This window comes from Eucyclogobius newberryi, unplaced genomic scaffold (assembly GCF_026437365.1).
Source record: "Eucyclogobius newberryi isolate DKJ021-1_F unplaced genomic scaffold, fEucNew1.0.hap1 SCAF_12, whole genome shotgun sequence".
Taxonomy (NCBI): domain Eukaryota; kingdom Metazoa; phylum Chordata; class Actinopteri; order Gobiiformes; family Gobiidae; genus Eucyclogobius; species Eucyclogobius newberryi.
Window position 1 is genome coordinate 35,176,365 of NW_027315746.1, and position 26,487 is coordinate 35,202,851.

At 47.2% G+C, this 26,487-nt stretch overlaps 1 pseudogene; it reads right to left on the bottom strand.

Moving 5' to 3' along the window:
* Positions 1-11,412: 11,412 nt before the first annotated feature.
* Positions 11,413-12,795, bottom strand: LOC140356758 (tubulin alpha-1C chain pseudogene; annotated as a pseudogene).
* Between the last annotated feature and the right edge of the window lie 13,692 nt (positions 12,796-26,487).

The window sequence follows — 26,487 nt, forward strand, 5'->3', positions numbered from 1 at the left end:
GGGCCTGCGTGGGGTCCAAGGGCCTGCTTGGGGTCCAAGGGCCTGCGTGGGGTCCAAGGGTCTGCTTGGGGTCCAAGGGCCTGCGTGGGGTCCAAGGGTCTGCTTGGGGTCCAAGGGCCTGCGTGGGGTCCAAGGGCCTGCTTGGGGTCCAAGGGCCTGCGTGGGGTCCAAGGGTCTGCTTGGGGTCCAAGGGCCTGCGTGGGGTCCAAGGGTCTGCTTGGGGTCCAAGGGCCTGTGTGGAGTCCAAGGGCCTGCTCTGGAGCTCGGCTCTGACGTTGTCTGGCCAAAGAAGGACTGGGTTAGGTTCTGCGATCTGCGTTCTCCTTGGCTCTGAGGCATTCCCAAATGAAAAGGTCGTCGTGCTGCTCCACAGATGTGGCTGGTCTAAAAGGCTGTGGACTTGAAAAGTTGCAAAAGGTCCTTGCTTGATTTTGCGTGATGCAGCATCAATCACGTTCTTAAAAACGGGCACAGGTTTCTTAGTTCCGGGAGGGAACATTAGCTTCAATTGGAAAAGTCTTTCTCCCGTAGCGTAGCATCGCTCACGCTAACTAGGCCCGAGGCCTGCTCCCAAGGCCCAGTATCATGGACCTTGCTGATGGAGGGTCGAGCTTTGAAGGAACTCTCTCTGGAGCTCAGATGGTACTGGTCTGTAACTCCTGCTCTTTCCTTTTGACTTTCCCCGCGGGGGTTTTGGCCGATCAGCATGCACGCTGGGGTCAGAGCTGATAAGGAGACACGAGGTCTGGCTTTAGGCCACAAGAGTTACACAAAAGGTAAAATTGTCCACAAAACAAGTTATGAAACAGTTAAAATGACATGTAAAACACGATATCACAATATGTACATGTGAAGTCATCTGGTGGACACATTTTTGCAATCTGATGATTGTCTGTTAAAAACCACTAAAACCGCAAAGTCTTTCAGCGTTTGAGCGTTTGTCTTGGAGAGATCGTTACTCTCTGTAATCCAAAAGGAGTCATTTGATGAAAAGTTATTTTCAAAGTTCAGAGTGTCTCTGTTGTCTCTATCACGTCCTCTTTCTTTTGAGGGCCGTAAAACTCCACACAGAGCTGATAACACCTAGCCTGCATTCCTGTCACCATGGCAACAGGGGGAGGACATCTGCATATCCTACAAGTGGTTGGACACTTTGTCCAGGTTGATGCTTCGTTTGCTTCTTGCTGTGACTTTATGCTCATCAACTGCTCCAAAATGTGCCACTTCAAGACCATTTCTGGATGATATTATTCATAAACTAACCTGTCATAAACCTCACCTGTCATAAACACAGGTGCCCACGTTGTAACATGACATATTTACACAGAAATAAACGCAGTAGTGATGAAAAACATGCTCCTGACAGGGCTCGAGCTCACAACACTAATGTCCACAGACTCATGCTCTGCTGTCTAAGCTAGTCAGCCATTTGAGAATGAATGACGATTTTAGAATTAGACTGATGTTTATAGAAAGTAAAAGTCAGTCTTACCTTCAGCAGACACCTTCCTCATGAGCTGTTTGTCCTGTAGTTTCTCTGCTTTAGCTTTGGAGATGAATAAAACCTGAGCCACTGCTTCACCGACAACCACAATGACTTCATGGTATGAACGATCATGTGCTGTTGTTGTCTCTTATACGTTAGATAAACTTTGTTTTGCAGCTCATGTTCTGAATGTCTTTTCCAGTCGATCTGCTCTTGTGTCTTTCACTTTTTGCAAAACCTCAGTTAAATGATAGAAAAGGCCAAATTGGTCAGATTGCGTGACGTGCTGTAAACACCGCACGGCGGAGGAAACTCATTTCGACCGCTTGTATCCGCGATCTTGTTCTTTCGGTCACTACCCAAAGCTCATGACCATAGGTGAGGTCAGGAACGTAGACCGACCGGTAAATAGAGAGCTTTGCCTTTCGGCTCAGCTCCTTCTTCACCACAACGGTCCGATGCAGCGACTGCGTCACTGCAGCCGCTGCACCGATCCACCTGTCGATCTCACGCTCCATCCTTCCCTCACTCGTGAACAAGACCCCGAGATACTTGAACTCCTCCACTTGGGGCAAGGACTCCCCACCCACCTGGAGAGGGCAAGCCACCTTTTTCCGGTCGAGAACCATGGCCTCGGATTTGGAGGTGCTGATTCTCATCCCAGCCGCTTCACACTCGGCTGCAAACCGTCCCAGTGCATGTTGCAGGTCCGGGTTTGATGGAGCCATCAGGACAACATCGTCTGCAAACAGCAGAGATGGAATCCTGTGGTCCCCAAACCGGACACCCTCTGACCCCTGACTGCACCTAGAAATTCTGTCCATAAAAACTATGAACAGAACCGGTGACAAAGAGCAGCCCTGAGGAGTCCAACATGCACTGGGAACAGGTCTGACTTACTGCAGTGAACACAGCTCCTGCTCCGGTCATACAGGGACCGGACAGCCCTGAGCAAAGGGCCCCGGACCCCGTACTCCCGATGCACCCCCCAAAGGACACCCCGAGGGACACGGTCGAAAGCCTTCTCCAGATCCACAAAGCACATGTGGACTGGCTGGGCAAACTCCCATGAACCCTCGAGCACCCGATGGAGGGTATAGAGCTGGTCCAGTGTTCCACGACCGGGACGAAAACCACTCTGCTCCTCCTGAATCCGAGGTTCAACTATCGGTCGGATTCTCCTCTCCAGTACCTGGGAATAGACCTGCTTTAGACCCACTTTAGAACATATCACAGCTGTCTCTAGTGTCCCCTCTGTCTCTAGTGTCCCCTCTGTCTCTAGTGTCCCCTCTGTCTCTAGTGTCCCCTCTGTCCTTGATGACTCTGTGTGGCTGATTTACCTGTGTCTCCACATCAGGATCATCTGCTCCTGAGCTCGTACTCATTGAGTGAGTGTTACTGTGACATGAGATATTTACACAGAAATAATATGGTCCAGACAATGATGCACATGTGTCTTTGACTCGTAAGTCAGGTCTGGCCAAGAAAGTCTCATTTACACAATAGTGACACACCAGTGTCTATTGAACGTGCCCACGGTCCGCGCTGCGCCTCGGGCCTCGGGCCGCGCTGCGCTGCGGGACTAATAAGACTAATTTCTCAGTAAATATGATTCTGATTGTAATAAAACACGCAGCGTTTTGAAACTAAAAATGTAGAGAATACGACGTGTCCCCTGGACAGTGCTTCTACTGTCCACAAGAGTCTTCTACAGTGTCAAACACTTGTGCTTCCTGCTTGATTGGCCCTGGTGGCCGTTTGTGGTGAATTTTATTTTCTGCGCGCCATAGATCTTATAGTGGGAACAGTGTCATCTCTTGGGGAAATGTGGGCATTACAGGTGAAAGGGAAAATGAACGGCCAGCCGCAGTATCATGAGTTTGACTGCGACATTTGCAACAACATTTTTTTTTATTTTTAAGGATTTTTAAGGATTTTTTAATATAACTTGGACAAGCTTGGCGGGCCGGATTGAAAGGCCCAGCGGCTCGGATGCAGCCCGCGGGCCGTAGTTTGGGGACCACTGCTCTAAAGACACACCTCAGAGTGGTATAAAGTTCTAAAGACACCTCAGAGCGGTATAAAGCTCTAAAGACACTTCAGAGTGGTATAAAGCTCTAAAGACACACCTCAGAGTGTATAAAGCTCTAAAGACACACCTCAGAGTGGTATAAAGCTCTAAAGACACCTCAGAGTGGTATAAAGCTCTAAAGACACACCTCAGAGTGGTATAAAGTTCTAAAGACACCTCAGAGCGGTATAAAGCTCTAAAGACACTTCAGAGTGTATAAAGCTCTAAAGACACACCTCAGAGTGTATAAAGCTCTAAAGACACACCTCAGAGTGTATAAAGCTCTAAAGACACACCTCAGAGTGGTATAAAGCTCTAAAGACACACCTCAGAGTGTTGTTGTTGTTGTTGTTGTTGTTTTATGGCGGTTGACATCCGAGTGTTGCATTACCGCCAGACTTTATTCCTTAGACTTTGTCGTAGTCCTAAAAGTTCTTCTTCCAGTGCCTTGACTTCCAGTGCTTTGTCCTCAGACTCTGTCGTAGTCCGTAAAAGTACTCCTTCCATTGCTTTGGTGTTAAAAAGTCTACGCCGTGCGTCTACGAGCTGCCACTCGTAGACGCACGGCATCGTATAAAGTTCTAAAGACACCTCAGAGCGGTATAAAGCTCTAAAGACACTTCAGAGTGGTATAAAGCTCTAAAGACACACCTCAGAGCGGTATAAAGCTCTAAAGACACTTCAGAGTGTATAAAGCTCTAAAGACACACCTCAGAGCGGTATAAAGCTCTAAAGACACTTCAGAGTGGTATAAAGCTCTAAAGACACACCTCAGAGTGTATAAAGCTCTAAAGACACACCTTAGAGTGTATAAAGCTCTAATGACACACTTCTTTCCTTTTGGACACTTTTAACTGGGCACTTAATAAAACTCCTCCCTCCTCGTGTGAAAGAGTCCATCATGTCCCTGAGACCAAAAGAAGTGAAGGAGCGACTGGACTGTGCCTCATAGAGACTATTTCTCTTCTGAATGTCGTTTATTCACCTCAATTATGTCCAAAAGAATGGAACTAATCCTCCCAAACTGAATCCACAAAGATCAGACAAGATTCATGACAAACGACAAACACATGACGACATAAGACCATCTTTACACACAATGAGACACACACAAACACAACTAAACAAAGCCGTTATAATTAGTTTGGACCCTGAGAAAGCTTTTGATTCTGTTGACCATATTTTATTCAAAGTGCTAAGCAAATTTCAAATCAAGTTAATTATGAAAAATATTGGGGCTCTTTACGATGGTCCAACATCAAGAATTAAAATCAACGGTCATCTGACAAATCCACTGACTCTGGACCGAGGGGTCAGGCAGGGCTGTGCCTGGTCTCTCCTTTGCTGTTTTATATAGTTTATTTTATACCTTTTTTAGTCTGTATTCTTTAATAGTCCTGCAGGTGGTGTCGGCCCTGAGGTGCTGGGGAGGACTGGGGCTCACTTTACTGGGTGATTTTATTGATGGTGATGGTGGCACTTGTTGTTGGGTGTTTTCTATTGTGGATTTTTTTGCTTTAATCTTGTTGCTTTGGCACTCGTAGTATGCCCCTCCCCTCACTCTAAGCCCCTCCCCTCACTCTAAGCCCCTCCCCTCTCTCTAAGCTCCTCCCCTCACTCTAAGCTCCTCCCTCCCTCACCAATTCATGTCAACCAAACTTTCGACCTTTTATTGAAAATAAAAGCTGCCTTAAGGCTGTTTGACCCACACTGACTGACCTGCTTCGTTATTGGAGGATACGTGCCGTTCATGAACACAGAGCTAGTGTGACACATGTCCCTCTGCTGACCACATCTGGGGGATGAAGAGTGGGAAAGTATAAGTACATCTCACTGGAGAACCAGAGGATCCCAACAGGGAATTCTGTTGGAAAAGTGTGTCTGGTTTCTTTCTAAGCCCATGTCAGGATGCAAACTGTTGGAGAGGATGTGGCAGCAGGAGGCAGACTGTTGGAGAGGATGTGGCAGCAGGAGGCAGACTGTTGGAGAGGATGTGGCAGCAGGAGGCAGACTGTTGGAGAGGATGTGGCGGCAGGAGGCAGACTGTTGGAGAGGATGTGGCAGCAGGAGGCAGACTGTTGGAGAGGATGTGGCAGCAGGAGGCAGACTGTTGGAGAGGATGTGGCAGCAGGAGGCAGACTGTTGGAGAGGATGTGGCAGCAGGAGGCAGACTGTTGGAGAGGATGTGGCAGCAGGAGGCAGACTGTTGGAGAGGATGTGTCAGCAGGAGGCAGACTGTTGGAGAGGATGTGTCAGCAGGAGGCAGACGAGAGGGAGCGAGGTGGAGGTGGAGAGGGAGCACATAGTTTGTCTCCCTGTGAGAGAGCGCTGTCCTGGGACATGTCCTTTGCAGAGAAATAACAACTCATTAGATCAATAACAGAACGTGACCAGAGAGAATAAAAATTTAATAAAAAGAACACAAGTGGAACAAAATAGAACAAAACGTTCAAAGAAACAAAAACACGGCTCAAATGGAAATAAGAGTCCATCCGTCAAATGTGTCCATTTCCAAATGAAGTCTGTCATTTGTCTGACTGGGACTATGTCAGTCCCTGATCGTTGTCCTTGAGGAATCCCTTCATTGTGTCCAGGGCAGTTCCCTCCTGAACATGGGATTTGATGGTCCTCCACTGGGACGTACATATATTTGTCCTCTCTTTGTTTGTGCTTAGTTGTCCTGTTTATTAATGTAGTTAAATCATTTAGAAATTATTCCTCTTGCAAATTTTGATTTATAAGCCTTAGTTAGAGCGGTCGTTACTTTGTTTATTGTCTTGGTTATAATAACTGCTTATTTGTAAATGCACTTCCTGTCCAGACACAAAGTGTCCACTTGGATTCAACTTAAGGGATCATCTCAAAATGGGTTGAAGCTGAAAAGACGTAGTATTTTTCGTCATGGGGGGTTTTGAAATGCGAAAAAACCCGATCAGCAACGAGCATTAGGCCAACATTAGGCGGCGGGTGCGTGCGGGGAGCACGGCGGGTGCAAGCGGGGGAGCACGGCGGGCTGGTGGCCAGCGCGGGAGCGGGGCGGGCGTCGCCGTCGCCAATGCGGTTGGTGCAGAAAAGTTGGAAACGCTTTTTTGCGGCAAGACGCGGCGCAGCAAATGATCACGAGATTTGGCTCTAGTAACGTGCTACGCACTGACCGGAAGAAGGACCAACACAAACCCGCATGAGGTTTCAGCCAATCACAGAAGACATGAGATTCTCACTGAGAAAAAAGGGGCGTGTTCTGCTTCTGTCACTCTGACACGTCTAAGGTCTAAACTCAGGCAACTGACAATTACAGGTTTTGACAAGAAACATTAGTTTCTCACTCTCTCATCCTCTTGAGACTCTCTCAATGTGGTCATCTCACAATTTGGGTTGAATGGCATGTGTCGTAGGGCCCCTAGGGCCCGTGGACCATGTGGATTGAGTAAAGCGACAGGTGACATTATTTGGAGAGTTCATAACTTCTACTGATAAACATACCAAAGGATGTTGCAGGTGATGATCGTTCAGTATTTAGACCACCGAAGAGGGAAACAGGCGGCATCCCGGTGTCCGAAGGGGGAAACAGGCGGCATCCCGGTGCCCGACGGGGCAACGAGGCGGCAGCCCGGTGCCCGAATGCAAATCTGGGGAATTAATGGATTTGGAAATGCTAGCTAATACTACACCAAGACCGATATGTGCAAATCCGGGATGACCATCCACAACTTAAAATTAGTAGATGAAAAATGGGTATTATGGAAGTAGCTTAGGTGGCATGAGTTGCTTGGCGAAGCTAGCATGAGTCAGGTCCCCTGTCCTAAGACCATCCTTCTCGGCAAGGAAAACTACAAAACCTCTTGGGGAAAAAGTAGAAACGCGGTAACGGGATAAAACGCTGGAACCTGGCAATGCCGAGCCAGAGGATAAAACGCTAGAACCTGGCGACGTAAAGCCAGAGGACAAAACGCTAGAACCTGGCGACGTAAAGCCAGAGGACAAAACGCTAGAACCTGGCGACGTAAAGCCAGAGGACAAAACGCTAGAACCTGGCGACGTAAAGCCAGAGGACAAAACGCTAGAACCTGGCGACGTAAAGCCAGAGGACAAACCGCTAGAACCTGGCGACGTAAAGCCAGAGGACAAAACGCTAGAACCTGGCAATGCCGAGCCAGAGGATAAAACGCTGGAACCTGGCGACGTAAAGCCAGAGGACAAAACGCCCGAACCTGGCGACGCAAAGCCAGAGGATAAAACGCTGGAACCTGACGAAGCGGTGTCCGAGGATAAAATGCCGGAACGCCCGAGGATAAAATGCCGGAACGTGGCAACGCAGTGCCTGAGGATAAAATGCCGGAACGTGGCAACGCGGTGCCCGAGGATAAAATGCCGGAACGTGGCAACCCGGTGCCCGAGGATAAAATGCCGGAACGTGGCAACGCGGTGCCCGAGGATAAAATGCCGGAACGTGGCAACGCGGTGCCTGAGGATAAAATGCCGGAACGTGGCAACGCGGTGCCCGAGGATAAAATGCCGGAACGTGGCAACGCGGTGCCCGAGGATAAGATGCCGGAACGTGGCAATGTGGTGCTCGAGGATGAAAACGTTGGAACCTTGGTAAACCAAAGCTAGAAGCTGGCAAGTTTGAGTCAGGACGAAACGCAGTAACGGGATGAAACGCTAGAACCTGGCAACGCAGTGCCTGAGGGTAAAATACCAGAACGTGGCAACGCGGTGCCCGAGGATAAAATGCTGGAACCTGGGACGCCAAGCCAGAGGATAAAAAAAAGACCTGCCGCCGTCCACGCGGACGGTCAATGTAGAGAGAAATGACGAGCGCGTGCGGTGGGTGCTTAACGAGCGAGGCCGCGGGATGAGCGCTGGGATGACGCGGGCGCTGGAAAGACCGGAGCGCTGGGAGGAGGGCACGGGACGCGCGGCGATCTCGATACCGGACTAGCAGAGGTGATGCGAGGCGGGACGCCGGTCTGCTGACGGGGGCCTGGCCGTAAGCGAGAGCTGAGCCTGTGAGAACAGCTGATGGGACCGGACCGGTCCAGTGGGACACCAGTGGAGGATGGCCCAGTGTGGCTCGCCTGTGCTGGACCGATGCATCGAAAGGAACGAGGTTGAGTTGGCCCATAGAAAGGTATGGAACAAGTGTGTTTTCAAGCGAGGCTCCCGCCGCCATGGAGCGTGTGCACGAAAATCACGAACACAGGTGTATGTGATCTGGATGATTAAGTAGTGTAGCCGCAGGAAGGGGCGTAGGAAGGGGCGTGGTCCTGCTCCCGAACTTAAGATAACAATCTTATCTTCATTTACATGGACTCTGTCTTGTTGCATTCACTCATTTGAGTGCCAAATCACCTGTGCCTTCTTCTTCTTCGTTTTGTTTTATGGCGAGTGGCACTCATCATTTTGGTGCATTTCCGCCACCTACTGTTCGCGTCTTACTTGATGCCATGTCTATATACATCTCTTTTTTCCATCCAGATCAAAACACCTGACATTAGCAGTTATATCTCTCTGATCTTTATTTGTGCAGTCAATAATCACATTCCACTCCTTGTAATCTTGACTGACTGCACTTCCCCCACCACCTGAAATCATTCCAACCGCATATTTTTTTATCACTATTCACATTTCAATTTGTCCTCCACGTGCTTTAGAAAATCCGACCGTCACGCTCTCTCCTCGACCCCTTCATCTCGCCGATCGATCTCCAACGCAAATAATCGCCTTTATTCGTGACTTTCCATGTGCTCCCTTTTCTCTCAATTTTTCCATCATCTTTGCTTTTCTTTTTTGTTTCTGATCCTTCTTTTTCGCTCTCGTCACAATCTGACTCCATCCGGCGACCAAGTGGTCGTCTTGCTTCTTCCCAGCTCCGTCCTGCAGCTCCTCCAAATCACCTGTGCCAAATCATCCTGCAGCATCTGAACTTCCCGGGAATCTACGCCAGGATCCTGTTTGTGGACTTCAGCTCTGCATTCAACACCACCTCCTGCTCTGCTCCAGGACAAGCTCTCCCAGCTCAACCTGCCGGACTCCACCAGCAGGGGAGCACTGAGAGCACTGACTCCGGGCGGCAGTAGCTCAGTGGTAGAGTGCTCGTCTTCTGATCCAAAAGTCGGCGGTTCGACTCCCCGCTCAGTCAGAGCGGTCAGATCCACTGGCCCGCAGGTTGGCGGTGCGATCGCAGCTGCCTCATGTGAATACTGCCGTTGTGTCCTTGGGCAAGACACTTAACCCAACTTGCCCCCCAGTGTCTGCGTACATCTGGGGTGTGAATGTGTGTGTGAATGGGTGACTGGTTCCTTGATGTAAAGCGCTTTGAGTACCTTGACGGTAGAAAAGCGCTATATAAATGTGACCATTTACCATTTACTCCACCTGCAGGAGGAGCACTGACTCCGCCTGCAGGGGGAGCACTGACTCCACCTGCAGGGGGAGCACTGAGAGCACTGACTCCACCTGCAGGGGGAGCACTGACTTCCTGATGGATCAGAGGCAGTGTGTGCAGCTGGGGAAGAATGTCTCAGACACTGGGACTATCAGCACAGGAGCTCCACAGGGCTGTGTACTTTCTCCCCTGCTCTTCTCCCTGTACACAAACTGCTGCACCTCCAGCCACGACTCCATTAAACTGATCAAGTTTGCGGACGACACCACCCTCATCACCATGACGACACCACCCTCATCGGGCTCATCTCGGGTGGGAATGTCTGCCTACAGGAGGCATTTTAAGTATGGTATGCCCATGATAATGTTGCAAAGTGTATTCTAACCTGTCATATGAACATTAAACAGCAAAGTTCATCATAGAATTCTAAACTATTTAAACTCTACGCATTCTACAATATTGTGTCGCTGTGGTGACCAGATGCAATATTTTTTTTTCTTCAGATAAGTGGTTTATTGAACAAATGCAATATTTTTATTCATACATTTTAAAATCAAGCATGATTTAACACAACATTGAATCCATTAAAAGTGAACAGGAATTCTTCACAAAAAAAACTTCATCCAAGAGTCATTTTCAATCTACGGATCTAGTCTGAGAACTCATCAAAGTCCAATTGTAAGATGGCTGCAGCTACCTCATCATTGATGAGTACCTTATTAGCATCAGAATGGCCAGGGCTTCTCCCGCCCCATGGCTTCAAAACTCTATTGTATACAACCGGTAAAAGTTGAACCTTTAATTGCAATTTCTGTTTTTTAACAAAAATGGTCTCAACTCCTCTTTCAAACCATTTCTCCTCAAAGGAGTGGCTTGTGGCTTTAAGATGAAGATACATGGCACTCTGTGGTGCTCAATTAGCGTGCCAAGGCACATGCCAGGTTTACGGCTCAACATACTGGTTGTATACAATAGTGTTTTGAAGCCATGGGGTGGGAAAAGCCCTGGCCATTCTGATGCTAATCAGGTACTCATCAGTGATGAGGAAGCAACAGTCATCTTACAATAGGATTTTGATAGCCCATTACAGGTCTGTTAGGATACAAAGAAAGTGAAAATGGTAAACAGGCATTATAAGGAGATTCCATCTTGTGGGCAGGGCCCACTCAGAGTATGATAAAGTTCTCAGACTAGATCCACAGATTTAAAATGGCTCTTGGACTCAAATCATCTCTTTTTTCTAAAAACAATGTCGAGATGACAACTGAATCTTTTTCTTTATGGAACAAGATTACAGGGATTACACCGAGTTGCTTCGAAATCTGAATCAATTTTAAAATCCATGTTAAAACATTTCTATTTGATAAAGAATAGAACAGTGAATAGCTGTTCTATTCTTTATAATAGAACTAGCTATTCTATTATAATAGAATAAATGTTTTGAACTATTAACTAGTTCAAAACAAGTTAATAATCCTCTCCCTCATCCCCTCCATCCACAGAGTCAGCTCCCACTTCCTCATAATCTTTCTCTAAGGCGGCCATGTCCTCTCTGGCCTCGGAGAACTCTCCCTCTTCCATCCCTTCTCCCACATACCAGTGCACAAAGGCGCGCTTGGCGTACATCAGGTCAAACTTGTGGTCCAGTCTGGCCCAGGCCTCTGCGATGGCCGTGGTGTTGCTCATCATGCACACGGCTCTCTGCACTTTGGCCAGGTCTCCTCCAGGGACCACTGTGGGGGGCTGGAAGTTGATGCCCACCTTGAAACCTGTGGGACACCAGTCGACAAACTGGATGGTGCGCTGGGTCTTAATGGAGGCAATGGCAGAGTTGACATCTTTGGGAACCACATCACCTCTGTAAAGCAGGCAGCAGGCCATGTACTTGCCATGACGAGGGTCACATTTGACCATCTGGTTAGCGGGCACAAAGCAGGCATTGGTAATGTCAGCCACTGTCATTTGCTCATGATAAGCCTTCTCAGCAGAGATGACTGGGGCATAGGTGACTAAAGGGAAGTGGATACGAGGATAGGGAACTAGGTTGGTCTGAAACTCTGTAAGATCCACATTTAGAGCACCATCAAAGCGAAGAGAAGCTGTGATGGAGGACACAATCTGACTCATGAGCCTGTTCAAATTGGTGTAGGTTGGGCGCTCAATATCAAGGTTTCTATGGCAGATTTCATAGATGGCTTCATTATCTACCATGAAGGCACAGTCGGAGTGCTCCAAGGTAGTGTGGGTGGTCAAAATGGCGTTGTAGGGCTCCACCACAGCAGTGGACACCTGAGGAGCAGGATAGATTGAGAACTCCAGCTTAGACTTCTTGCCATAGTCGACAGAAAGACGCTCCATCAGCAAAGAAGTGAAGCCAGAGCCAGTTCCACCGCCAAAGCTGTGAAACACTAGGAAGCCCTGCAGACCTGTGCACTGGTCAGCCAGCTTTCGAACCTTATCCAGTACGCAGTCAATAATTTCTTTGCCGATTGTGTAATGCCCACGAGCGTAGTTGTTAGCAGCATCTTCTTTGCCAGTAATGAGTTGCTCAGGGTGAAATAGCTGACGGTACACCCCAGTACGAACCTCATCTATTACAGTTGGCTCTAGGTCAACAAACACGGCTCTGGGTACATGTTTTCCTGCCCCCGTTTCACTGAAAAAGGTGTTAAAAGAGTCGTCTCCTCCGCTTACAGTCTTGTCACTGGACATCTGTCCGTCAGGTTGAATGCCATGCTCCAAACAGTACAGCTCCCAGCATGCATTACCAATCTGCACACCGGCCTGCCCCACATGCACCGAGATGCACTCACGCATGATTCACGGTTTGGTTGTGGAGAGGTTTATGAACACTTTGGTTTGGTTGTGGAGAGGTTTATGAACACTTTTGTCTTTGCCTCTGACTGCCACGCTGTGTTGTTGTGGTTGTGTTACTTTTAATGGCGGCTGGCAGCTGAACTGAAAGGGCGCATTTACCGCCACCTACTGTAGTTGTACGCTGCTTATTTTCTTCTTTTTTGGTGTTTTATGGCGGTTGGTATCCAAGTGTTACATTAGCGCCACCTACTGTAGTTGCAGTTTGTATTCTGCTTCGAGGCCCGAGCCGCTGCTTTTATGACTTCAAAGCAGTTCAAAGCACATGAGGTCTTCAAAGCGGAATGGAATTCATGTGACATCAAGAAAAGCACCCAATCACGCAATGGCTGAGCGCCCTCTACTGGACGATGACTTTATATATAAATACAAAATACTTTTTCTTTGGTGTTTTATGGCGGTTGGTATCCGTTACATTACCGCCACCTACTGTAGTTGTACGATTTTAGACTTTATTCTTTACACTTCATTCTTCTTCTTTGGTGTTTTATGGCAGTTGGTATCCAAGTTTTACATTACCGCCACCTACACGCAATGACCAGATTCAATGATCTATTCTGTTGTTGCTTGATGACATCATCAAGGGACTGCTTAATAAAACAGTCATCACATCGTTATGTGATGTATAGATGTTGTATAGATTAGTTCCGTTTAGCCATAAAGTCTGGCAGTAACGTAACACTTGGATACCAGCCGCCATAAAACACCAAAGTGAGCTAAGGAGTGCGCTTTCTAAGGCGAGGCAGACGAGTCCGGGTAAAGATGAGGTGTGCCATGACATGCTCGCTCATTTAACTGATGCCACGCTTGGTCTAGTTTTAGGTCTTTTCAATCGTATTTGGGATTCAGGTTGTATTCCGTTAGCATGGAAACAGTCTACTGTGGTACCCATCCTGAAGTACCTGTTGTTAAGTAAACTGTCGATGGAGTCTGGAACAAATGGAGAAACATAAATATGCATTTCTATGGTTTCAATCCTTTGACTTAAGTGTGGGAAAAGAGTCCATTTTTACAAAGTATTTCTTTATAGTTGAGAAAAAGAGTATAGAGATTCTGTTTGCCTTTTTAATTGTGGTTTAGGGAGGTTGCCAGTATTTTGTACATTCAGATTGTGTATGATTCATTATGTGTAAAGATCGTCTCATGGTACTTTTAAAAAGAGGGGTTCTGTAACCTTACTTTCATTTCATTTGCATTATTATTCATAGATATTATTTTTAGACCTTTATTTAAAGACCTTTATTGGCTGAATTGGAGGTTCCCTGTAGAACAATGCATAAAATGACAGATTCATATTTTCTCATATTTGAAGCTATTTCAACAAAGGCCGTGGCTGCAGAGCCGCGGCGCGGTCAAATGGCCCAGCAGTTTCAGGAACCGCGGCACGGTCATATAGCCTCATGGCTAACCCTAACCCTAACCTTAACCCGGTGCGGTCTAAAACGGTGCGGTCAAATAGCGCAGCAGTTTCAGGAGCTGCGGCACAAAATAACATGGCAGTTTCGGCTGCGCGCCGCGGCTCTGTAGACACTCCCTTCAACAAATAAGCACTTTGAAATCATAATCAGGTTTATTGCCATTGTCAATGAACAGAATTCACAACATTCATACTTGAACTCCTCCACTTGGGGCAAGGACTCCCCACCCACCTGAAGAGGGCAAGCCACCTTTTTCCGGTCGAGAACCATGGCCTCGGATTTGGAGGTGATGATTCTCATCCCAGCCGCTTCACACTCTAAAAACACACCCCCTCTAAAAACACACGCTGCAAACTGTCCCAGTGCAGCTGCAGGTCCGGGTTTGCTGGAGCCATCGGGACAACATCGTCTGCAAACAGCAGAGATGAGATCCTGTGGTCCCCAAACCGGACACCCTCCGACCCCTGACCCCTGACTGCGCCTAGAAATTCTGTCCATAAAAACTATGAACAGAACCGGTGACAAAGCGCAGCCCTGGGGAGTCCAACATGCACTGGGAACAGGTCTGACTTACTGCCGGCAATGAACACAGCTCCTGCTCCGGTCATACAGGGACCGGACAGCCCTGAGCAAAGGGCCCCGGACCCCGTACTCCCGGAGCACCCCCCAAAGGACACCCCGAGGGACACGGTCAAAAGCCTTCTCCAGGTCCACAAAGCACATGTGGACTGGTTGGGCAAACTCCCATGAACCCTCGAGCACTCGATGGAGGGTATAGAGCTGGTCCAGTGTTCCACGAACGGGACGAAAACCACTCTGCTCCTCCTGAATCCTGTCCCCGACCGCCACGCCCTGTTACAGAGACGTGTCAGCCAAGACAGTCCTACAACATCCAGAGACTTTAGGTCCTCAGGGCGGATCTCATCCACCCCCGGAGCCCTGTCACTGAGGAGTTTGCGAACAACCTCAGTGACTTCAGCTTGGGTGATGGACATGTCAGCCCCTGAGTCCCCGGTCTCTGCTTCCTCTTCGGAAGACGTGACAGTGGGATTAAGGAGGTCCTCAAAGTATTCCTTCCACCGTCCGACGACATCCCCAGTCGAGGTCAGCAGGTCTCCACCCGTACCGTAAACGGTGTTGGTGAGGCACTGCTTCCCCCTCCTGAGGCGCCGGACGGTTTGCCAGAATTTCTTTGGGGCCGACCGATAGTCCTCCTCCATGGCCTCCCCAAACTCCTCCCAGGCCTGGGTTTTTGCCTCTGCGACAGCACGAGCTGCAGCCCGCTTGGCCTGCCGATACCTGTCGATGACCTCCGGTGACCTACAAGCCAGAGTGGCCTGATAGGCCTCCTTCTTCAGTCTGACGGCATCCCTTACTTCCGGTGTCCACCACCGGGTTCGGGGGTTGCCGCTACGACAGGCACCGGAGACCTTGCGACCACAGCTCCGAGCAGCCGCATCAACAATAGGCGGAGAACATGGTCCACTCGGACTCAATGTCCCCAGCCTCCCCCGGGAAATGGGAGAAGCTCTCCCGGAGGTGTGAGTTGAATACCCTACTGACAGAGGGCTCCACAAGGCGTTCCCAACAGACCCTCACAATGCGCTTGGGTCTGCCAAGTCTGTCCGGCTTCCTCCTCCGCCAGTGGATCCAACTCACCACCAGGTGGTGATCGGTTGACAGCTCTGCCCCTCTCTTCACCGCGGGTCCAAGACACACGGCCAGAGGTCATGACACGACAACAAAGTTGATCATTGACCTCCGGCCTGTGTCCTTGTGCCACATGCACTGGTGGACACCCTTGTGCTTGAACATGGTGTTCGTTATGGACAATCCGTGGCTAGCACAGAAGTCCAATAACTGAACACCGCTCGGGTTCAGATCGGGGAAGCCGTTCTTCCCGATCACCCCTCTCCAGGTGTCACTGGCTGAGCTGAGGGGCTATAAGCAAGCCCACACCAGCCCGCCGCCTCTCCCCGCGGGCAACACCAGAGAAGTGGAGCGTCCAGCCCCTCTCGAGGAGATGGGTTCCAGAGCCCAAACTGTGCGTGGAGGTGAGGCCGACTGTATCTAGTCGATATCGCTCAACCTCCCGCTCAAGCTCAGGCTCCTCCCCCCCAGCGAGGTGACATTCCATGTCTCTGTGTCTGGAGATCTGGTCGCCGAGACAGTTGCTCTTTCAGGCTGGGCGCCGTGGGGAAAGATCCGGCCACCAGGCGGTCACCATCGAGCATGGCTCCAGGATGGGGCCCCGGTGACGCTGATCCGGGCGACGTAAACGGCCTTGTTATTGTTGTCATCATAATGGGCTTCTGAACCGACCTTTGTCTGACCTGTCACCTAGGACCTGTTTGCCTTGGGAGACCCTACCAGGGGCTTGAAGTCCCCGACAACATAGCTCCTGGGATCATTCGGGCGCTCAAACCCCTCCACCACCTTAAAGTGTTGGTTCAAGGAGAGGGAGTTTACAGATGTAGTGCAAAAAGTGAACAGTGCAGTGAGTGATTAATTATGGTTTGTGACTGTGTTTAAGACAGGTTCATCGTCATCATCATTTGAACTACTTGAGTTTCATAAGTACAATAATTCCACTAATTAATTTTAAACTAAGCCTGGACTACAGCAAATCCAAAATGAAAGAGTGAATGCAAGACTTTTTAGTTTTAGAAAACATTGATATTGAGATGATCAGTCAACTACAATAGTGTTAAACAAATGCTAACTACGTGAAATCAGCGTATCTCTACCTCCAAAAAATGTGCCAACTCGACACCAGACACTCTGATGTATATGATACGTTTTCTAGGGTTTTCCATGTGATCCGCCGCAGCAACCAGTCCTGGGCAGGCCTGACCTCTGACCTTGTCATTGAGCAGACACTGACGAGATCCTTGAAAAGCAGTGCAGGTTTGACCCATGGAAGTGGAATGACTGAGGAAATGCGAGCATTGTGGACCATGTCTATAACCCATCATTTTTATTTTTTTTTTATCATATTTTTATTTGACAGGGACAATGCATCATACATAGTTACAAACAAAGCTTGCAGCTGATGTGATGCACACAAAGTTTATAGCCAGAGCTAATTTTCAGCTCATCAAATCGGAATACAACAACGCCATGCAGGAATTCAATGACCACCTACACGACCAGCGAGCCGCACCGAGAATCCTCAGAAGCAATGGTGAAAAGAGATCATTCTGATCTAGTAAAAATCAAGGAAAAGCTAGGCACTTGCACACCATACTCTCCTGACCCATCTCTGAAAAACATCGTAACTGGTGTTGTTGCCAAAGACGATGTGAATGTGCACGAGTTTGACACTGTTGGCAATGAGATAATTGAAAAGATGATTGGAAAACCTGTTTTTGGTATATCTTTCAAACAGAAAAAAACAGAAAAAACTCTTGCTTATGACTCCACCGTCAAAGTTACCCAAGACCGAACCATTGATCCTGCTTTGCTGTTCCAACGGTTCCTGATCATGTCGAAAACTGGGCAGTTTTTACTTGAAGATGTAATAAGCTTTGAGCTCTGCTCATTTCCTGCAGCCCTGTTCGAAGGCAAGGAAATCTTCCGTAAAGCCAACAAGCCCCAACTAGCGCAGGCAGTCATTGAGTTCTCAAGCAAGAAATCTGACAAAACTGTCCTGGATTCCATCCCACCAACTGCATTATGTCCTTGATGGTGGTTCTCTGGTTCACCGCTTGGCGTGGAAAAAGAGTGACAGTTACTTTGCCATTGCGCAGTCATATGCAGACTTTACCGTATGCCTTTATGGTAAAGCAACAGTTGTTTTTGATGGTTATAGAGAAGGTCCATCCATCAAAGACAATACGCATCAGAGACGTGGTGAAAACATCCCATTGTTAACTTCAATGCAGAGTTTGTGGGAAGAAAGGGTGATTTCCTTAACAGATCTTGCAACAAACAAGGACTTATCAATCTTATGACTGAGAAGCTGGAGAGGAAGGGCTGCTCTGTTATCAATGCATCAGGTGACGCAGACATGGACATTGTCAAAGCTGCAGTCAAGGCCTCAGAACATCGGCCCACAACCTTGATAGGGGAGGATACAGACATGCTCATTCTTCTCCTCTACTATGCTGGGACAAAAAATAGAGGCCTCTATTTTCGTTCAGAAAAGTCCAAAGCTACGAAAGTGTACAACATCAGTGAGATGAAACAAGTCCTGAACAGTGAGTTGTGTTGAGATGTGATACACGCATTTTTAGTGTTGGCAAACAGACAGTGTTCCAGAAACTTGTGAATGGCGAGTCAACCAACCATCCTGTGCAAATGTGTTTCTGCTCCCACATCAAGCAAGGAACGTCATAGAGGACCACGGGACCAAGTGTTGTTTGGCGGAAAGAGTAGCCATTTACTTGCCTCTTTGCGCTACAACCTTTTTGGCAAGAAAATTGTTACCGCCAAATAATTTGTTGCCCCAGAACGTCTGCCTCCAACTCAGTCTGCAACCAAATACCACTGCAAAGAGTTTACTTCCAGATCATGGTGTGGAGTGGAAAGGAAGGTGACATGAACACAGTGGATTGGGGATGGAAACTGGTGGACAACTGTAATTGCACAACTTCCTGCAAAACACAACGGTGCAGTTGCAAGGCATCTGGACCACCATGCACGCCTGCCATGTCGCTATAATCAACCTCTATGGGAGGAAGAGTGTGACCACTAATGGTTAACTAAGGTCACACTCTAAGGTATGTAAATAAGAAAAGTGTTTAAAAAACATATAAATATTTATTTAAAAAATATAATAAAAAAACAAAATGCAAAAAAAAAATGTTATCGACCACGGGTAAAACCGCCACATGTCGGCCTCGGTGAAACAGAGATAAAGCCAAAAAAATGTATATTTTTTCAAATGTGTGATTTTTGTTTTTTTGCAGAATGTGCTGGTTGAAGTTATGAAGGAGCCCCTCTGCTTCAGATAACACTATTGTTTGTCTTAAACGTATACATTAAGCTGTTAAAAATGGGTCGTTTTCGGGTCTTTTTCCAGCGCTCCTCGGGGGCGTCACCTTTTTCTAGCCAGCGTATTGTTTATATTTTTCCACCAATCAGCTGCGAACCACATGGCTACTGATTCAGCAGCAGTTGCGTCCTCCTCAGAGACATTATTCACTTGTCCAGACTGTCTCCAGAGCTTACATTCCCTGGACTGCATTGCAACGGAACTGAGGTACTTTTACTCTAAAGTATTGCTTTAACGCTGTGTTTTAAGGTGGTTTCGTGATGTCACTTTAGCCTCGTCACTTTTGCCTCGGGCACCGGAGCAATGCTAAGCTAACATGCTGCTTCAGTGCACGCTACGTTATAAATAAGATAAGATAAGATAAGATAAGATAAGATATTCCTTTATTGTCCCACATGGGGAAATTTCATTGGTGCAACGCAGGTAGATACAGAGGTAGATACAGAAGAACAGATCACTTATAGGAAGTCTGAAAAACACTTTCAGTAGAAGATCTCCTATAAACAAAAACTCCCACAGACAAATAAATAAATAAATACCATTGCATGTGATCCCGACAGTAATTGCACATGAATATGTGTCACGACAGCACATAGATTGCACATGAATTTCACAGTAATTGCACATACGACAGAATTGCACATCAGTATTAGGTTAGGTCAGTATTGCGAAGGGATAACGTGACGATCTTCGGGTAAGACGACTGTTCTCCGCAGTTTCATGAGTTCCTCCTTTGTGGAAACGCGGTACGGCGCCGGCCGGGGGGCGGGGCCGGAGCCGGGGGCGGGGCCGGAGCCGGGGGCGGGGCCCAGACACATCGCAACGACACGACGAAAACACTCAATCCAGCCGAATAAAGTCAAAACAAGTTAATTTAAAGCGATTCCAGTGCGTGTCCCGATCGTTCGTGAAGTTCCTCTTTCATATAAACGTGTATATAAACGTGTATATAAACGTGTACCGACGACACGCCGTACTTTAGCGCGGCCGGAGGGCGCGGGGGGGGGGCTGGTGGGCTCGCTCGGAGCTAGCTCACGTCACAACAACACAACGAACGCAACGAAAAACGCTCAAATCCAGCCGAAAAAAGTCAAAAACAGTTGAATTAAAAAACTATTCCAGCGCGTGTCCCTATCGTACAATAAAATAGAAAAAATATACTAACTATATTTACAAAATATAGGAGATAAAGCACAATAAGTGTGAGAAAGAAGAGAGAGCGTTTACACCGGGCTGCCAGCTGTACCAGCGCCTTATGACGATACAATAAATACGGGCTTGAATTTAATGTGACCACTTTCTGAGTAATTAACATCACATAGTCTCTTGAAACTAGTGGTTTTGGGATGGTATAATGTCTGTATCTTTGTGTTTTTACTGTTAGCCGCTTTAGCTCGCTACATCTCGGCTAGCTTGTTGTTCTCGGCCTCTGTGGCTTACTTTTCAGTGTTGTTTTGTATTTCTTGTCGTGCGGGGTGTGTTTTTATGGTTGTTTGGTGTTAGTTTTCATGACTTTATTGTCACTTTCGTGATTTTCGTCACTTTTGCCTCGGACTAAACCCGGTCTAATCCAGGACTAAACCAGGACTAAACCAGGTCTAAACCAGGACTAAACCAGGACTAAACCAGGTCTAAACCAGGACTAAACCAGGACTAAACCAGGTCCAAACCAGGACTAAACCAGGTCTAAACCAGGACTAAACCAGGACTAAACCAGGACTAAACCAGGACTAAACCAGGACTAAACCAGGTCTACACCAGGACTAAACCCGGTCTACACCAGGTCAGCAAGGAGCGACGCAACATTTTTTGGTGTCCCACTGCCATCCTCAAACCTCAGCCCAGCGAGAAGACTGTACCTTATATTTCATTATGTACATATCATGCCAAGTGTTCAATGTTTTGTTGTTTGTGTTTTACTGAATCACCTGTGAATTCTGTTTATCGACCAGTGGTGGCCGTCAGGACCAGCAAGGCCTTCTCTGCCTAAACATAATCAGAATATGATTTAAAAGTATATATATATTTTTTCCCTCAAATATTTATTAAATAATAATAGTAAGCGTTTTACTCTTCATTTCATGGCGTTCCTCTTGTTGCACTGCTTCTGCCCCAGGTACAGATTTGGAGGCTGGTCTTATGTTAGATCTTTTATCCAATCATATTCAGCCTCATTTGTTGCCAGGATCTGAAATCTGCCGAGGCCTTCAGACTCAACAGAGCTGGTGATGCTTATAGTGAATGGAAATGAAAATGATGTGTCAACCAATCAGCTTCAGAGTTGCTCTTGTACGTCTGCTGCTGTTCCACAGGAGCAGCAGGTGCATCAGGTGCACGTCTTTTGATTGGATCACCAATATTGAGAAGCAGGTCTTATGGGCGGGGCTATGGAACCTCAGAAACTCTGAACGAGGAAACTGGATGTGACAGACACATTAATCCTGTATTACTAAGCTGTTTTTTCAACCCAGAACGGGCGGAAGGAGGACAAGATATCGATTTTCAAGAAAAGTTGGACATTGTAAGAAGAGGTCGTCCTACGCCGACGCTGCAAAGCCTGTTACAGGCGGCGCGTTGAAAACACGTTAACACGCGCGAGGAACAGACCACGCGTGGAAAACGGGCAGAGAACGAGCGGACATCGGCAGGTCACGGAGAACAGCACGGAGAACGCGTGAAGAACGAGCGCGGACAAGGTAAAGAAACGTCTGTTTAAACGTCTAGAGCCGTGGCATCATAATGATGTAATAAGAGGTGGATTTATTCGGGTGGGACTGTGTATGACATCACTGAAGGCCCAAGCCCCAGACCCACGGCCCACTACTGTTATCAACAAATGGCAATAAACCCGATTCTGATTCTGATTCTTTGATTCTATTCAGGGCCTTTTGTAATCCAAGTATTTCCATTTCAATACAGTAACTTCTAACACTCCTCTTGAGTCTTGAGTGACAGCTGTAGGGGGAGGTGGTGTCAGTGTGACAGGGGGGAGGGCTTATCTCAATGAGATGCAAATGAGCCCCGCCCCCCTGTGACTTTGGGCTCACTCCGGTGAAAAACTTTGAGCCCCGTTTTCTCAGTGAATGGGTTTGAGAGTTGTTTACATTCAAATGACCACAACTTACTCAAATATGATCAGATCTTCATGAGTGAGACATCATTGGAAAGCTTTGAATTCACACTTTCAGGATAACTCAAAATGTCTCCGGGTAGACATGTAACTGGTTTATCCACGGTCAGTTACAAATATTACAAAAAAATACAAACAGATAAAATGGGTTAGTGGTACTGAGCCTTCACGTGGATGCCCCGTTTTGACTAATTGGATTGAGTCTTGAGTAATTGGAATAAAAAATGGTTGTGAACCACTGGAACAACCAACACAAGGCAAAACAATATGAAAAAGGAGAAATATGCAATGACTTATGGGAAATGTTACTTATTTTTCACATATATATGCTTGTAGCCAATTACTTTAATATATAATTGTACTTGTACCCACTTATCTATCATGGAAATATGTTAATTTGAATATAACAAGGCCAAAACATGTAGCTGGCACCAGTATTCCTGGACTAGGAGGTAAACAAAGGAGTAATGGTCATTTTAAGGCCCTGACGGCCAACTAGTAAGGAGTCACTTACCTGACACCCAAACTTCCACTTCCCAAAGGGACTGTTCCATGTGGTAACTGCACAAGTCCACATCGTTTCAAGACCGGACAGGAAAGATCTACCAACTAAAGAACTATGCCAACTGCAACACGTCGGTGGTCTATAAACTGGAATGTGAGTGTGGCTGTTTTTATACTGGCAGAACAAAAAGGAGACTCAAAGACTCTCAGAACACAAACGTGCCATAAAAGTGACCCCCAGTTCACTTCCAATTTGCTGGCCAAACAAATATTAACAAATTAAGAGTAATGATTATTGAATCAGTTCCAAAACCAAAACTCACGTACTCCAACGCCAAACCTTTTGGATTGTGAACTTAAAAGCCACTGAATTTCGAGGCTTAAATTATGACATTGACTTCTCTCCTTTTCTATCGCCCTGATGAACACAAACTTGAACATTGTTAAGAGGACGCCCACCTGGAGGGGACACGCCCACCTGGAGGGGACACGCCCACCTGGAGGAGACACGCCCACACGCCCACCTGGAGGGGACACGCCCACCTGGAGGGGACACGCCCACCTGGAGGAGACACGCCCACACGCCCACCTGGAGGGGACACGCCCACCTACAGGGGACACGCCCACCTGGAGGGGACACGCCCACCTGGAGGGGACACGCTCATCTGAGCGACTGCATTACACTGTACACTGAATTAGGCCCGAGTGCCACAAGCTGGCGAGAGGCCTATTAATCTCGTAAGGCCGTGCGAAGCACGGCTGCGAAAGTGCGCACGTAGTGCGCACGAAATCGAGCGCAAAGCGCTCGCCCACTTCCAAACACTCACTAATGCACTCCTTCACTCATGCACGCCCCGTGCATACTAATTAGTAGTAGGAAAATGGAACATTACCGTTGTAAACGGGCAAAGCCCGTGCAAAAGTGCACACTAAACGAGCACTTTACATTGAGATCATCCCCATATAAAGCACTCATTTGCGCTAAGTAGCTCACGAATACGTTCCCCATCTCTTGCATGTTCCGTGCATATAAACATGTAACGCAAAAATTGAACATTATTACTGTATAGAGGGCCAAAAACACAAAGTGGGCGGAGCCCACTCAAAATTAACGACAGTACCCGTCAGTGACCAGGGACCCACACCATGAGGTAGGAAAGCGCTTTCCGAAAATGTATAGTTTATGATATTTGAAAAATGGGAAACATTGTTTTCGCATCGGAATATTATTCTTTCTTTCTTTCTTCTCGGGACCAACCCCCCTATTTTTCACCCAGTGAACATTGACGAAAAGTCACAAAAATTTGCACACCTCTAAAAATCGTGCCTCTCTACATTCTGGCTATCTCCCTTTTCTAAAATAAAAAAATTGGCGCGTCAGCGCCCCCAAATGTACCAAAAATGCATTGAGAGATAGGAAATGACCCAAAAAAAATCTGATCGTAGAATCATGAAATTTGGCGCAGAGGTAGATGGTGACAAGAGAAGTAAAAAATATTATTACGGCAACGCCGTCCGCCCAACCAAATGTCGGCCATATTGCTTCAAAAATGGCTAAACATGACTTCGGAGTTTTTCCAAACGTCGTACTTTTACGAACTCCTCCCAGGGCGTTGGCCCTAAAAAGCTGAAATTTGGTGAAAATGCTACTGAGGAGTGGGACATCAAAAGTTATCCAAATTACATTGATACCTCTCACGGTCTCTGTGCGGCGAAGCCGCAAACTGTAGCAAGAATTTCAGAAATCTCCCAAATTTAACATTTCTGCCGTTTGCGCAGATAAAGTCCGAATTGCGTCAAATTAGAATCAGTTGTTAAACTCTTTGCCCTAAACCTACTTGAAGTGAAATAAATTAATTTGGAGCCACAGCGCCCCCTAGAGATTTTATATGGAGGTTAAATATTTAGTTTTGCGAAATTATATGAAATTTGACACACAACTCAATTTTGGCCCCATCAAAAAAGTCAATGACCCATGTCATAATTGTTATGTCGTTGCCGTAACGATGACCGAAACCTTCCATGTTATTCCAATGGGGAAATCGCCAGAACATGTTTACACTTTAGACTTTCACAAACTCCTCTTAGGGCGTTAGCCCTATTAACCTGAAATTTGGTGAGACTCATCTTCAGGGGTGGACCATCAAAAGTTATCCACATTTTTATTCAAAGAGTCACGGTGTCTGTGCGGCAACGCCGCACATTTTGCCAAGAATTCAAAATAAAATTACTTTTTGATGGTAAAACAAAGGGGAGAAGATGTGACAGCGTCACAGATTCAGCAGTAGGCGTAATAAAAGGACAATTGGGGCGCGTTAGCGCCCCCTCCTCTTGCGGCGTGGCGGCGGCGTGGTGAGGGCCGATCATTGCCGCTTGCGGCTATATTTTTTTTTATTAGGCCCGAGCCCCAGCAGGGCGGAGGGCCTATTGCTCCCGCAACGCTGCCGAAGGCAGCGTTGCAACTGTCTGACCAAACATGCGGGCGCAGCCTGCATGTTTGGTACCCCGTCGCCCCTGGCAAGTACAGTGAACTAGCCCATGCCGAAGGCATGGATCATGCATACTTACTCCTGCTATGACAGAAATAGTCAACAATGAGTGAATGGGCGTAGCCAACAGCAGCGCGAAGCGCTGCATTCCTCCAAAAACAATCCTGGCATCGACCCGTACGCGAGAACCCATGCCGCAGGCATGGGCCATGCTTGTTTCTGCTCAAATCAATGGAAGTCTATGGGGAGTGGGCGGGGCATCCCGACGAAATAGGGAGTGACGAGCGCGTAAGCGCTCGTAATGATGATTCCACCCCATGGCGGCATGGGGAAGGCTTAGAGCTTTCAAACGATGTATAATTTGTTGTTATAGTGCAAACGGCTATATTGTTTTTGCTAAAAATATTATTATTATTTTTCTTGTTCTTCATCGCTTTGAACTCTAATTTGACCCCCTGAACATGCTCAAAAACTCACCAAACTTTGCCCAAAATTCAGAATCGGCGAAAAATTTTGTTTTTTCTGGGCCATTTTTTTTTTCCTAAAAAAATGGCGCGACAGTGCCACCGACAAAAGTCAAAATACATTGCGCCTATGGGAGACGCCCCGAGGTCAACTTTGTCGTAAAACTACGAAATTCGGAACACGCATTCCTCTTGTGAGGACAAAAAACAAATATTATTGTGGCCACGCCCCCAGACTTACCCTATGGCCGCCATCTTCCTTTGAAAATGAAAACACGCTGTGTTAGCCATTTTGTTCACGTCAAACTTTGACGAACTCCTCCTAGGGCGTTTTGCCCACCGACTTCAAAATCGGCGGACGTCCTCTGGACAAGTGGGGCATCTAAAGTTATCCAATTTTTGGAGATACCTTTTACGGTCTGTGTGCGGCGCAGCCGCAAAGTTGGACAACTTATTTTGGGATATTGCAGATCTAAAAATTGTTCCCATTTGATCAAAACAAGTCCGATTAGGACCAAATTTGAATCAGTTGTTCAACTTTCTAGTTTGGACCAGTTTATGATGACAAAATTGAAATGGGCGCGATAGCGCCCCCTACAGAGTGACCTTTAAATTAACATTGAAGGTCAAAAATTAGTTTTACCAAAATTTTCTAAACTTTACCCAA